The 12,299-nt window shown below is 35.4% G+C and overlaps 1 protein-coding gene across 3 annotated transcripts in view; it reads right to left on the reverse strand.

The window, feature by feature from the left end:
- Positions 1 to 938: 938 nt before the first annotated feature.
- LOC143226695 (WD repeat-containing protein 20-like) overlaps positions 939 to 12,299 on the reverse strand; it is a 35,676-nt gene continuing 24,315 nt past the window's right edge. For all 3 annotated transcript variants that reach the window (XR_013014712.1, XR_013014711.1, XM_076458028.1), the window contains one exon: positions 939 to 3,380. The gene's annotated coding sequence lies outside the window, so the exon portion shown is untranslated. The remainder of the gene's footprint in view (positions 3,381 to 12,299) is intronic.

Below are 12,299 nucleotides of genomic sequence, written 5' to 3' on the forward strand. Positions count from 1 at the left end.
GTACTTGTTACCTAACACATTATACTAATTGTTGCCTGCAACTGAAATATTTATTGTTAAGCACAAGGGGCTATTAGTGATGTGTCCACCATGGGTATTGAAATCTGATTTTTAGCATTATAACACTTCAGACTTACCACTGAGGAGAAGGAAACAGTTACAAGAGAACTAAAAACGTAAATAAAAGTAGATGTCAACAGGGTTATTTTTAAACCAAGTAATTTAAGTTTTATTAACATTAAATCCAGGAATGAATGAATAAGTACTGTAAAATTCTTATCAATGTTATAAATATACTTATCAGTTTGGTCATTGATATTGATGTCGATCCTTTTTCTTATATGCAAGGTGTTTTTGATTAGCTATAATAGATACATATTTTAGAGTTTATATATATGCAAACCATGCTGTGGACAAAAGTATTTTTATTTCATATGAAAATTATCTTGCATTTCAGCTTGTCAGTTTGTTTGGTTTTTGCATAAATATACATGAGGGTAATCAGTGCTACCTGTCCCTAACTGAGCAGTATAAGACTAGAGGGAAGATGGGTTACTCTTTTACCAATGAATAGTGGGATTCACCATTGCATTATAATGCCCCCCACGGCTGAAAGGGTGAGCACGTTTGGTGTGACAGGGATTTGTACCAGGCTGAAGTCAATTTACAGGCATATCTTGAATCAATAAATACTTTTATAACTCATGTTTTTTGTGTACAACAGGATAAATTTTGCTAAAAGCTTGTCACATTTTGTGTGGATACATAATAAATCCAGAATTATAGTCAGTATCCTTTCTACAACAGGAAGTTGGTCCAATGGATCAACTCTGTGCACATTTGGTTAGTGTTACAGGCAGTGTTTAAGTGTTTTATTTAGACAATTTCAACCAAACGAATGCTATATTCATTATTAATAAAAACTTGAACTGTGATAATTACTTGTAAAATTTTTTTATTGTCAAAGAAATCTTACAGCTATTTAAATTATTTGAGTAATTCTCAACATCTTTGCAATATATTATTTGACCTTCCACTCCCATAACAATAGCCATAACTGCTACACACAATGGGAGTTTTGAGCACCTTCCTAGCTAGTAACTAATGTAAAATATTCACAATTGTGTCTCTTATCACAAAACACTTGGAGAAAGACCATTTGGAAAGCTCAAATTGGCTTTAAATGTGGTAAACTGTACTGGTCTTGTACACCATAACACACTGAAAATAATTTTTACACCATTTCCAATACTGAAACTAAAATACACGATTTTTGATACTTTAGTGCTGAAAATAAAACTTTTTGCATATTCTATTGTTCAAACTCTCAATAATTCTGAACATTAGCTTTCACACAACACACATAGTAAAATTAGGAAGTCATTTTTGTATAAAATGTCTTAATTGTGCTTGGCTTTTTTATATTGCAATTCTAATGTGACAAAATAACACACACTAGAATTTTCTTGTTAAAATGAAAAGAAAATCCAGTCCTTCATAAACTCACAAATTTATCGACAAGAGTTTAAAAAAAAAATTCATTTAGCACAAATTTAAACTCTTACCGGAAATAATATGAGAAAAACAATTCACAAGAGAAATATTCCATTTCAGCAGTATCAAATAAAATGGTAATCTGAAGTTGATTAAATAAACCAATTGTACAATCCAAAACAATCATGTCAAGAGATTTGTTTTTTCAGGAGAATTCCTATTAACTTATGATTTTTTTCTCTTTTACATTTTCAATGTTTTTTGCTTTTATACGTTTGTTAACTCTTTTTAAAGATTTTATTTAATACAGGTGATTTATTTGAAATTTTGCAAATGAAAGATAATTTTGACACACCTCCAAGATTCTATAATGAAAACTGTAGAAAACCTGAGATGACCGTTAGAACAACAAATTATTACCAGTATGCTGTTAAAACAATATGTAAAACCTGGGAAGGACAGAGACAACTGTACAGTGACCATACAAAACAATATATATTACAACTATGGAAGAAACTGTCAAAATTATGTCATGATTGCCATAAGAAATACTTATTAGAATGAGAATGTTTTGCATAACCTTACATTTAGTACTAATTAAACATTTAAGTACAGATAACATCTGTATTTTAAAAATTTCTTTCTCATGCAGCAGTTATACAGGTAAAATTTACCTCAGTAATGTTTTTCATATAATTTATCTGAATACTTTATATAAAGTGTCCAATTATCTTAGAACACAACAAAAAACAATTATATTTAATCTGTTATAAAATTTTCAGTCTCATTATCATGAAAATAAGAAAATGTAATTTACAAACAATTGATTGTTCTCTGTCATTCCATTTTAAGATTGACTTTAAAACAATTTTCATACTGACCACACTTTAAAATAAAGAGCAGTGGCTGCAACTTCTATATTTTAACAAAAATATTTCACATTTAGATATGACAATTTTTAAACTCTTACTTTACATAAATTTTCTTTTGCAAAGAATACAATTATTTAGTGTGATTTAATAAATTTCTTCATTTTATTTAATAACTAGCAATAATTAAAAGAAATTATACTGACATCTATCCAATTTCAGAATAAATAAAAATTATACATTTTCATTCAGACCATGATCGAAGAGTTACTGCAATATTTTTCATGTTCACAGCAGAATAATAATTAAAAAAAAAAGAGAAAGAAAGAAAGAGACAGAGATGGTGAAAACTGCAGGATTCTATTTCAAGTTTGAATTATAGTGTCTGTGACTTAAAGTGTCACTCATGCCCTGTAGAAAAACACAATGACGAACAACTGGTCTTGGGTCACAGTTTATCAATTTTATATACTCTAGCTGATTCAGAGAAATACAATGACATTCTGTGCCCAAGTGAATTAAACATCTACAAACAATTTAGATGGGTCAACTCTGCCATAAGGTATCAACTTCTATAGGTCACAGATGTATAAAATTTGAATAATGATGTCCTACTTCACAAAGTCTCTTCACTTTCATTAAATAATCCTACTGACTATAAGAAAAATTTTATAATGGATGAAAACACCAAAGGAGGCATAGAATTTTATATTATTATACATAAATATGTTGACCTCCTAGAAGGAGCTATGTAATGATAATGAGCACTTTTGGTTGGAGTACTAGCCAATATATAATTTCTTGAGACTAGCTGGCAGGCCAGTAGACATAACCAATCTTAAACTTGTTTGTTTTCCGTATTATCTTCAACATCACAATACCTTTACTTCATGAGCTTTTCCACTGTTTCTAATAATAAAAACATTTCTACTTCTTCTGTTGTTGTAGTATATAATACAACAGCTCCTGCCAAAGGTTTACTAGACTATGAGTGTATATAAGTTGCTGAGTTAAGCTCTGAAAAAAAAAGAAAAATTATAAACACATACACATACATGAAACAAGATTCTTTAATACATATACTGCAGCTGCAAGTTGGCACTAAATTTGTGTCAGCAAATCACTTATGAAATATTCTTTCATATATTTATACATATACATGTAATGTTTATTTCAGTTTGAATTATACATGGATATACACTTACCAGCAAATTTGCTACTATTTATAAAATATCAACTTTTCCATAACATGAAAAGTACACATGAATCAAGCTGTAACAATGTTAAATTGTGGAAAATGCTTTAAATTTGTAAAGTAAACTGAAATTTAATGCACAAACTTAATACAAAATATGATGAGACCAAATATTCTTCAAGAAACTGAATACAATTAATTTGAAATACATCATAACTTCAAAAGATGACTGATAACTAAATACATCACAGCTTTTTCAGATGACTTTCGGCAACAGTATGAAACAGTGCAATAAATACACACTGCTATTTAAAATAATTAATAAATGATCAAATTATATGGAGTTATAAAGAAAAAAACAATACACACACACATATATATATTAAGGCTTGATTATAATTCTTCAAATTAAGATCAATGGGAGTTAAATAGAAATTATGAATCCACTACATAAGAACACAGTATTGAATTAAATAATTGAGACAATGATTATTTAACTGATAAAAATATACTGCAAGTTTCAAAAGTATATTATAAAAGACTTCAAAGTTATGCAGTAACTCTCTTACTTTGAATGAAACAAAAACCTTACAAAGAACTGACAAGTTTATCCAAATATCAGAAAGCTTAAGAATACAGATACATAAACAATACAGAGGAATATACTTGCTACCTGATACACTGTTGACCAAAATCTTAAGGCCAATGAACATAAAGAAAAAATATGCATTTTGCATTGTTAGACTCAACCACTTATTTGAGTAGAGCTTTGAAAGATGAAAATAAGAAAAGGGAAAATAAAAATGAAAAACTTTTTAGCATTTAATAGGGAAAATGTGAACACTATGAAATTAGCCTAAATACTAGCTGGTCAAAAGTTTAAGATCATACCAAAAAGAAGTCCTAAACAGGGTAGGAAATGCCTAACAAGAGGCATCAGTAGTGAGTTGCATGGCCATCATTGCAAATAACTGCAAACATTTGCTTTGGATGGTCTAGAAGAATCACGTTATTCCCCATGAGAAAGTCCTTTGTCCTGTAGGCATTGTGGATTGCAGCATTGTCCTGCTGAAAGATCCAGTCATTTCCATACAATCGAGGGCCTTCAGTCAATAAGGATGCTCTCTCCAAAATGCCAATGTAGCCAAACTGCTGTTTGACACCCCTGTATAACCTGAAGCTCCATTGTTCCATGGAAGGAGAAAGCACCCCAGATCATGATGGAACCTCGTTACTGTGCCAGTAATGTTGGAAGCCATCTGGTCCATCCAGGTTAAATTTTTTCTCATCAGAGAACAAAACCTTCTTCCACTTTTCTATGTCCCATGTTTGGTACTTTTCAGCAAAGTTTCATGGTATGGAAGGAGGCGTGGCCTTTGGAGACATTTATGGATTTTAAATCCTTTCTCTCATAGATGCCATCTTATTATTCTTGAGCTGCATTCTGAGTCCATAAGGGCCTTAATCTGGTTTGATGATCAGCTGGTGTCTTGCCGGACAACCTGTCGAATCCTCCTGCTCAACACAGGCGAAATTTTCTTGGGCCGACCTCTTAAAATTCTCGTTCCATATCCCTTAGGGTCTTTTAAAAATTTTCAACAGCAGTTTAACTACGCTCAATCTCACCAGCGATAACACGTTGAGGGAGACCTTGCTTTTGCAGCTCAGCAATTCTGCCACATTCAAACTCTGTCAACTTTTTAGCCTTTGCCATGTTTTTACCCAATGTAACACAGGAGATGTCAGTGGGAGATGTTGACAATGCTAATGCTTGAACAAAAATGACTAAATTTCGTTACATGTTTACCAATTAACCCTTCGTTTCAGTATGGTCATAAACTTTTGACCAGCTAGTATTTAGGCTAATTTCATAGTGTTAACATTTTCCTTATTAAATGCTAAAAAAAATTATTTTTATTTTCCAATTCTTTATTGCCATCTTTCAAAGCTCTACTCAAATAAGTGGTTGAGTATAACCTTGCAAAATGCATATTTTTCTTTATGTTCATTGGCCTTAAGATCTGGCAGACCTTGTGTGACCACGCCTGCACAAGATCGCTACATCCGGTTACGTCACCTTCGAGATAGGACCACCATTGCGACGTCTACTGCCTCAACCATACCAGGGCTGCATAGGATTTCCGATCAGACCGTACGCAACTGTCGACGAGATTCTTAGGCCCCATGTGCAACCCATCATGGTGAACGTCGACATTTTTCAATATGACAATGCCCGTCCTCATACAGCCCGACTCACCACTGTCTTCTTGAGACACCACAACATCAACATTCTTCCCTGGCCCTCCAGATCACCAGATTTAAACCCCATCGAACATCTTTGGGACGAGTTGGACCAACGTCTGCGGCAACAACCTCAACCGCAGACTCTACCTCAGCTTGCAGCAGCTTTGCAGCCTGAGTGGATAGCCATTCCACAGGATGTGATTCGTCATCTCATTGCTTCCATGGGCAGGAGATGCCAAGCAGTTATTGATGCTCACGGGGGGCATACTCTTTATTGACGTTGAGTGACATTAAACTTCAACTAGTGAGTGTGGACTTCGTCTTTGCAGACTTTGGATGTTCAGCAGTGAATGTGCAAAGTTTTACATGTCATACAGAACTACCCGGAATAAACTTGTTAACAACATGTCTCATATTTTGCCTTTTGCATTTCTTTTTTTGAAGAGTATATATTTAACAAGCAAACAAGAATCAAAGATAAGATATAACCATTTTCTTAGAAAATTGGTTATAATAAAAAAGTTTTGTCAGTTTGTTGTGATAACACTCATTCATTACTAACATCAAAGAGATGCAAATAAATAATTTGTATCTCATACATATACATGTTTTAAGTTTTACATTCATCCTTCCTGAAGCAGAAGGAACATGGCCGAAATAACTACCATGCTTAAATAAACATCTAGATTGGTCTAACTTGTTACCAGTCAAGTCAGACCATATGGTCAAGAAAGTATACTATTATTAATAAAATATAAATCACACATAACATAAAAGAAGTCTTTCACACCTGACTGATAACATACTCAGCCAACCTAGCACTGAAGTCAGCAAAACCATCCATACAATTAGGTTATCCAAATCTCAATGAGATGACATCCTGTTCATGTGGATAGCAAATCAGGAAGACCCTGAACTGAGTACTGACCCTATCACCATATATCATTCTTCTCAAGATCTACTCAAAAACGATAGTAGATCAGCAACAAATATATGGCAACTGATTATAATTGATAACTAAGTAATAATCAGTTCAGAATAATTAACAGCCTAACTAAGCTATAGCTTTACCTGGCTCAGGGCAGGGACACAAGTTGAAAACACAACCTTTGGGATACTATCAAATCTGTACTTCAATAATTATCCACCTAGTACTTTACAGAGAATGTCAGTCAATTGGTTGTTTGGCATTTTATGGTGCAACACAACTAAGTTATATGCATCAAACAACCAGTAAAAAATAACAGTAAAATTATTATAAAGTGTAAAATGAAATTAGGTTAAAACAAAAAAGTAGACCAACATTGAATGAAAACTTAAATTGAATTAAATAGGCTAATGGCTCCTAAAAATTAAAAACATTTGTAAGGTGAACAAGTGTTACCAAAGACACTAACACCACAGGTAAACCCATGGTAAAAAAACATCTAAAATGGTCCTGTTGCTCATGGTTACAACAACAAGTAGGCTATAATGACTCGAGTGTCACACAGACCATACACTGGTGCATCAGTTCCAAATAAAAGAAGATAATGAGTTTAGAAAACTGTGACCAAGATGTAGCTTAGATAGGAAAACTTCCTCCTTCCAATCCATATGGAAATAAGACTGCCAAAATGCAATAGAAGGTTTTAACTGGAAAAGCTTGCTATCACATTGCTCATTCCAACTGATGCAGAGCAAAGCTCTGAATGCAGGACCATGGGCCATGTATGGAATAGGCACAACAGTGACAGCATCAGAGCACACAGACTTAGATGCAGTGTCAGCAAACTCACTCCTTTGAATACCAGCATGGCCTGGTAACCATAAAACTGGATGGAAATGGATGATAAAGAGAAAAAGGGACAGCCCATTTTGAATATCAACAAGAACAGGGTAAGAACTGACATGAAGCAATTTCAAAGTCACTACAGAGCTAAGAAAGTTGTTGTAAATAGTACAATTCATGTATTACATAGCTTCTACATGGTCCAGGGCAAGTGAAATGGCATACTATCCAGCAGTGAACACAGAAACTGTAGATGAGATCCTGCGTACAACTACTGAATCACAACAAACCACTGCAGAGCCACAGAATCATCTGATTTTGAACCATCTAAATAAATGGAAATAGAAGGATGGTTTGAAAGATGTTCAGCAAACAGAAGATGGTACTTCCAATCAGAAATATGCACCTTTCTTTGAGTCATCTAAGACAGTAATAAGCCATACCTACACCTAGTATCATAAGCCTTCTCAAGGTCAAAGAATAATGACACAAGGTGTTGTTGCTCAAGAAAGGCTTCTCTGATTGACACTTCAAGTTGAATCAGGTGGTCCACAGTGGATCATTGTCATTGGAACCCAGAAGATGACCATTAACCATCCTATCTGAGATCTTATGAAGACAGCTCATCAAATCAATTGAACAATAGTTCAAAGGAACCTTGGGAGTATCTTACTGGCTTAGAGAAAGAGAGAACAATAGCATGGTGCCAAGTATCAGGAAAAACATTCTCCTGCAAAATCCCATTAAAAACAACCAGAAGAATACCAAGAGAGGCAGGAGAAAGATGGCATACCATAACTTGTAATGAATATCATCATATCTAACCAATGTACTGCCAGACTGATGAAAAGCTAATTACAGTTCCACCAGTGTAAATGGGCAATTACAATAATAGAGATGATTGGCTCAAAAGAAAAGAGGCAATCTCTCTGTCTGGAACTTGATGGACAAGAAAGTGGAGGATGAAACAAAAGTACCAAATGCACAAGAAAAGCTTTCACCAAGACCACTGGCAATGCTTTGGGCATCACCAACTTTCTGGCCATTTGAGAGCAAGATCGAGTGGGGTGGGGAGCAGAAGTATATCTCGTTCAATATGATTCTGGATCTGGTGTTGGAATAGATGCTAGATGTGTACTTAATCCAAGATCACTTCTGGCTCTAACATGTTACCTGCCAAGCATGTCCAATGTGGTTTAAAAATGTGGGATACCTGCAAAAGTTATCCAGGCCTGTTTGCAAGCCGTCTGTGCCATTTAGCAGGCATGATTCCAACACAGACAAATACACTGTTGAAAACATGTCAAGGTTTCAGGAATACATTGTGCAGCTGCTTTAATAACACAGTCAGTCACTGCTGCCATGCAGTCATCTATTAATGGCTTACAGATGATGGATGGATCAATTTCTAAGAGAGCAGTGAAAGACAACCAGTTGGCCTGGTCGAGCTTCCACTGAGGCATGGGAGTCAAGTGGCATTGATCACAGCCAGCCTTTCTTAAAATGACAGGAAAATAATCACTGCCTCATGGGTCGATGTCAACCCCCCAAGGAAAATAAGAGAAAAGTAAAGGGGAGCAAACAGAGAGATCAACAGCTGTAAAAGACTGACTAGGTGCAAGAACATAAGTTTAAACACCAGTAATGAAGAGAGAAAGGTTGTGATCTGAGGGGATTATATCCATTAAAGTCCCCCAGCATTAAAAAGGGAGATAGCAACTGCTTACTGAGAGCATCAAGGTCTGATTGATCATAGGCTTCTCCAGGAGACAAATGAGAAAATAAACAGTGATGGTACAATCCAGGGTAAGGGTAAGGCCTCTAAGGGTGTATCAAGTGGCAAAGATAAAGTGGGCATATGCTGGTTGACCAGCAGTGCCATACCTTCATGCACTCATCCATCACACAACCTATCATTTTGATATAAAGAAAACTGTCAACAGATGACTATACTGGCAGGTTTCAGAAACATTTCCTGTAAGGAAAGACACACAGGATGATAAGAATCAATCAGTGTTTTGACATCATGCAAACAAGAATGGAAACCATGACAGTTCCACTGGGTCAAAGTGGCCATTTTTAACTAGGTGGAGGAGAACTGGGCAGAAAGCCTTTCTGTTTTTGACCACATCTTTTCTCTTTATTAGGAGACAGTCTATAAACCTACATTGATCCTGCCCTAGGTCAGTGGACAAAGATTCCAGTGACAGAGTGTGAATGGATAATTATTTTGCATCTCAGGGCTGGAAATGAAAATGGACCTGAGGAAGCACTAGAACCAGGTACCAAAGGAAGTGGATGTGAGGAGCCACTGAAAGGAGTGCTTGGGATAGAGAATGAAGCAGACATCCATTCATCAACTCTCTTAACCATGAAGGTTAAAAAGATTCTTCACATAGTTGGAAAACAACTCTGTCAGAGGCATGGAGAGATCTGTCTGCACTCTCACAGTAGCAGTGGAATGGAATGAAGCAGCATATGTCCAAGATAGAGTGGGGAACAATAACTTCCAAGCCTCTAGGCAGGAGATGTTGTTCACAATCATTACCCATTGCCCTTCTTTCTCCTCCATCCACTTAGGAAAAGATTAAAAGTATGAGGGTTGGGAACCACTGCATTTAACACAGTACGCTTCCAGTTCGAACTTGTAAGCATTGTGGTCTTTACCACCACAATGAGCACATGTTAAACTATCACAACATGTCTTTTAGTGACCAAACCTGTAACACTGGATACATCTGAAAGGGTTGGGAATATATGGCCTTACTTTACAGTTTAAGTATACTGCCTTGATAGTAACAGGTGGATGTAGCAATGTAATAATAAAAATTAGTACATTTATAGGCAGCATTGTTCCATCCGTCTGAGTGGAGATACAGCACACTGCAGAAACACCTTGGCTGGAGAAACCAGCAAGGATCTCAGACTTGGGAATGAGGAGTAACCTTGATAGGCATATCCCCCATGGCCTTCAATTTCTAAAGGAGTTTGGTGTGTTGTGGTGAAAATGTTTCCACCAAAATATCTCCTGAGCAATGCTTCCTTACTAACTTGGGAGAGCCAGCAAGCATTTCTAATGCCTTCTGAATGAAAAGATGGAGACAACTACTGCCCTAAAGATTTCTCAGATAATAAATGCAAAATGAGAAAACTTGGTACAGAATCTGACTGTGACGGTGATTGTTGAACAAGTCATCTATTCATGGCTATTTACCAATTATTGTTTTTTTTTTCAGTTTTATTTTATTTTTTCATGGATGGTAGTTTCCATAATATATAGAATACATTTCAGTGCTCACTGTCCCCACCTACCATGAAGCTCTACAAGGGAGCATACTGCAATGCCAAACAAGAACATTACAGCAATTCCAAGGTTTCAAGAGCACTATACTCAAACACCAACATCACACACAAGGTCCACAACACCTGTTGAGAATGTTCAACACTGGTACTCAGTTGATCCTAACCCAAGTGGACCAGCCAACTCAACCTGGGTGGGCCACCCCAAAGCTACATGTCGACAGGAATTCAAGGCCAAAGTGGTGTATTAGGGTTGAACCCCTCAATCACCAGAATCCTCTCTTTTTCTTCATAGGTCACCATGCATGGCAAATATGTAAGTGGATGTTTAGGTCCTAGAGAAGGTAAACTGAAAGAACAGAACCTTCTCTGGGAGGTTCTCTCACCATGTACATGAATCCATACCAAGGGGATAGGGAATGATATTGGTGAATTCATGAAGCCAGTCCTATAAAGAAATCCAAAATTTCCTCAAAAGTATTTGAACTAGTATCTAAAAATCTATAACACTGACACCAAGACACACAGTATCAGAAATGTAGGATATAACTAATTTGGTAATTATGATCTAATAGTAAAAATAAAATTGTAATTATTGTTGTATCTTAAGCAATTTGATAGGTGCTGTGTATAATTCATATTTCACAAATAATAAATGGAACTTTCAAAAACAGTTGAGTAACCTCTGTCTAAATGACTAATGTGATACCAAAGTGGTAATGAACTGAAGAAGTCAGTGTAAACTATACTGACAACCAAGATAGATAATGACATTAGTAGATGATGCTGCAGAGTCAGAAAATATAAGATCAAAAGAAACTCACTTAGGAGGCTAAGGTAATATCATCTTCTAATTGCATATCTGTAAGTTGCATTGTAGCTAAACGTACTACAAGATGAAGCTTACCATCAGATGAAATATGATATGAATCAGGGTTAACCAAGAGATGTAGTTCACAGACCAAGAGAAAAGCTCTGGAAACAATGAAAAAATATAAAAGTTGGGTATGTTATATTAAAAGATTTTTGGAGCTATGCTCTATTTGATGACCATGTATCTTAACAATAGACTAAGCTTAGTTTCTATTGCATAAGTCTCTCTTTATAAGGCTCGTATTCAGAGCACACCAATCGTTCTGCTCACTTCCCAGCACTTATTGTGTAATTGGACTGTCAAAACAGTCCACAGTTACTGCATTTTGCTATTTGACTAAAGTCTTTCTGGGGAATAGTATAAATATTTGATTTATTTTCCATCTACTTGACAAATGTGACAGTTGATGAATATAATGTGGACTCAGAACACTGCACCAATGACCCCACACTTCTGAAGATGTAATCTTTTTCATTACAAACTTATGCAAAAGTATCTGAAAATATCTGCAACTAACTCTCACTCAACTTAGGGATCATGGCTATTTCACTT

Source organism: Tachypleus tridentatus, chromosome 1, assembly GCF_004210375.1.
Source record: "Tachypleus tridentatus isolate NWPU-2018 chromosome 1, ASM421037v1, whole genome shotgun sequence".
Classification (NCBI taxonomy): Eukaryota; Metazoa; Arthropoda; class Merostomata; order Xiphosura; family Limulidae; genus Tachypleus; species Tachypleus tridentatus.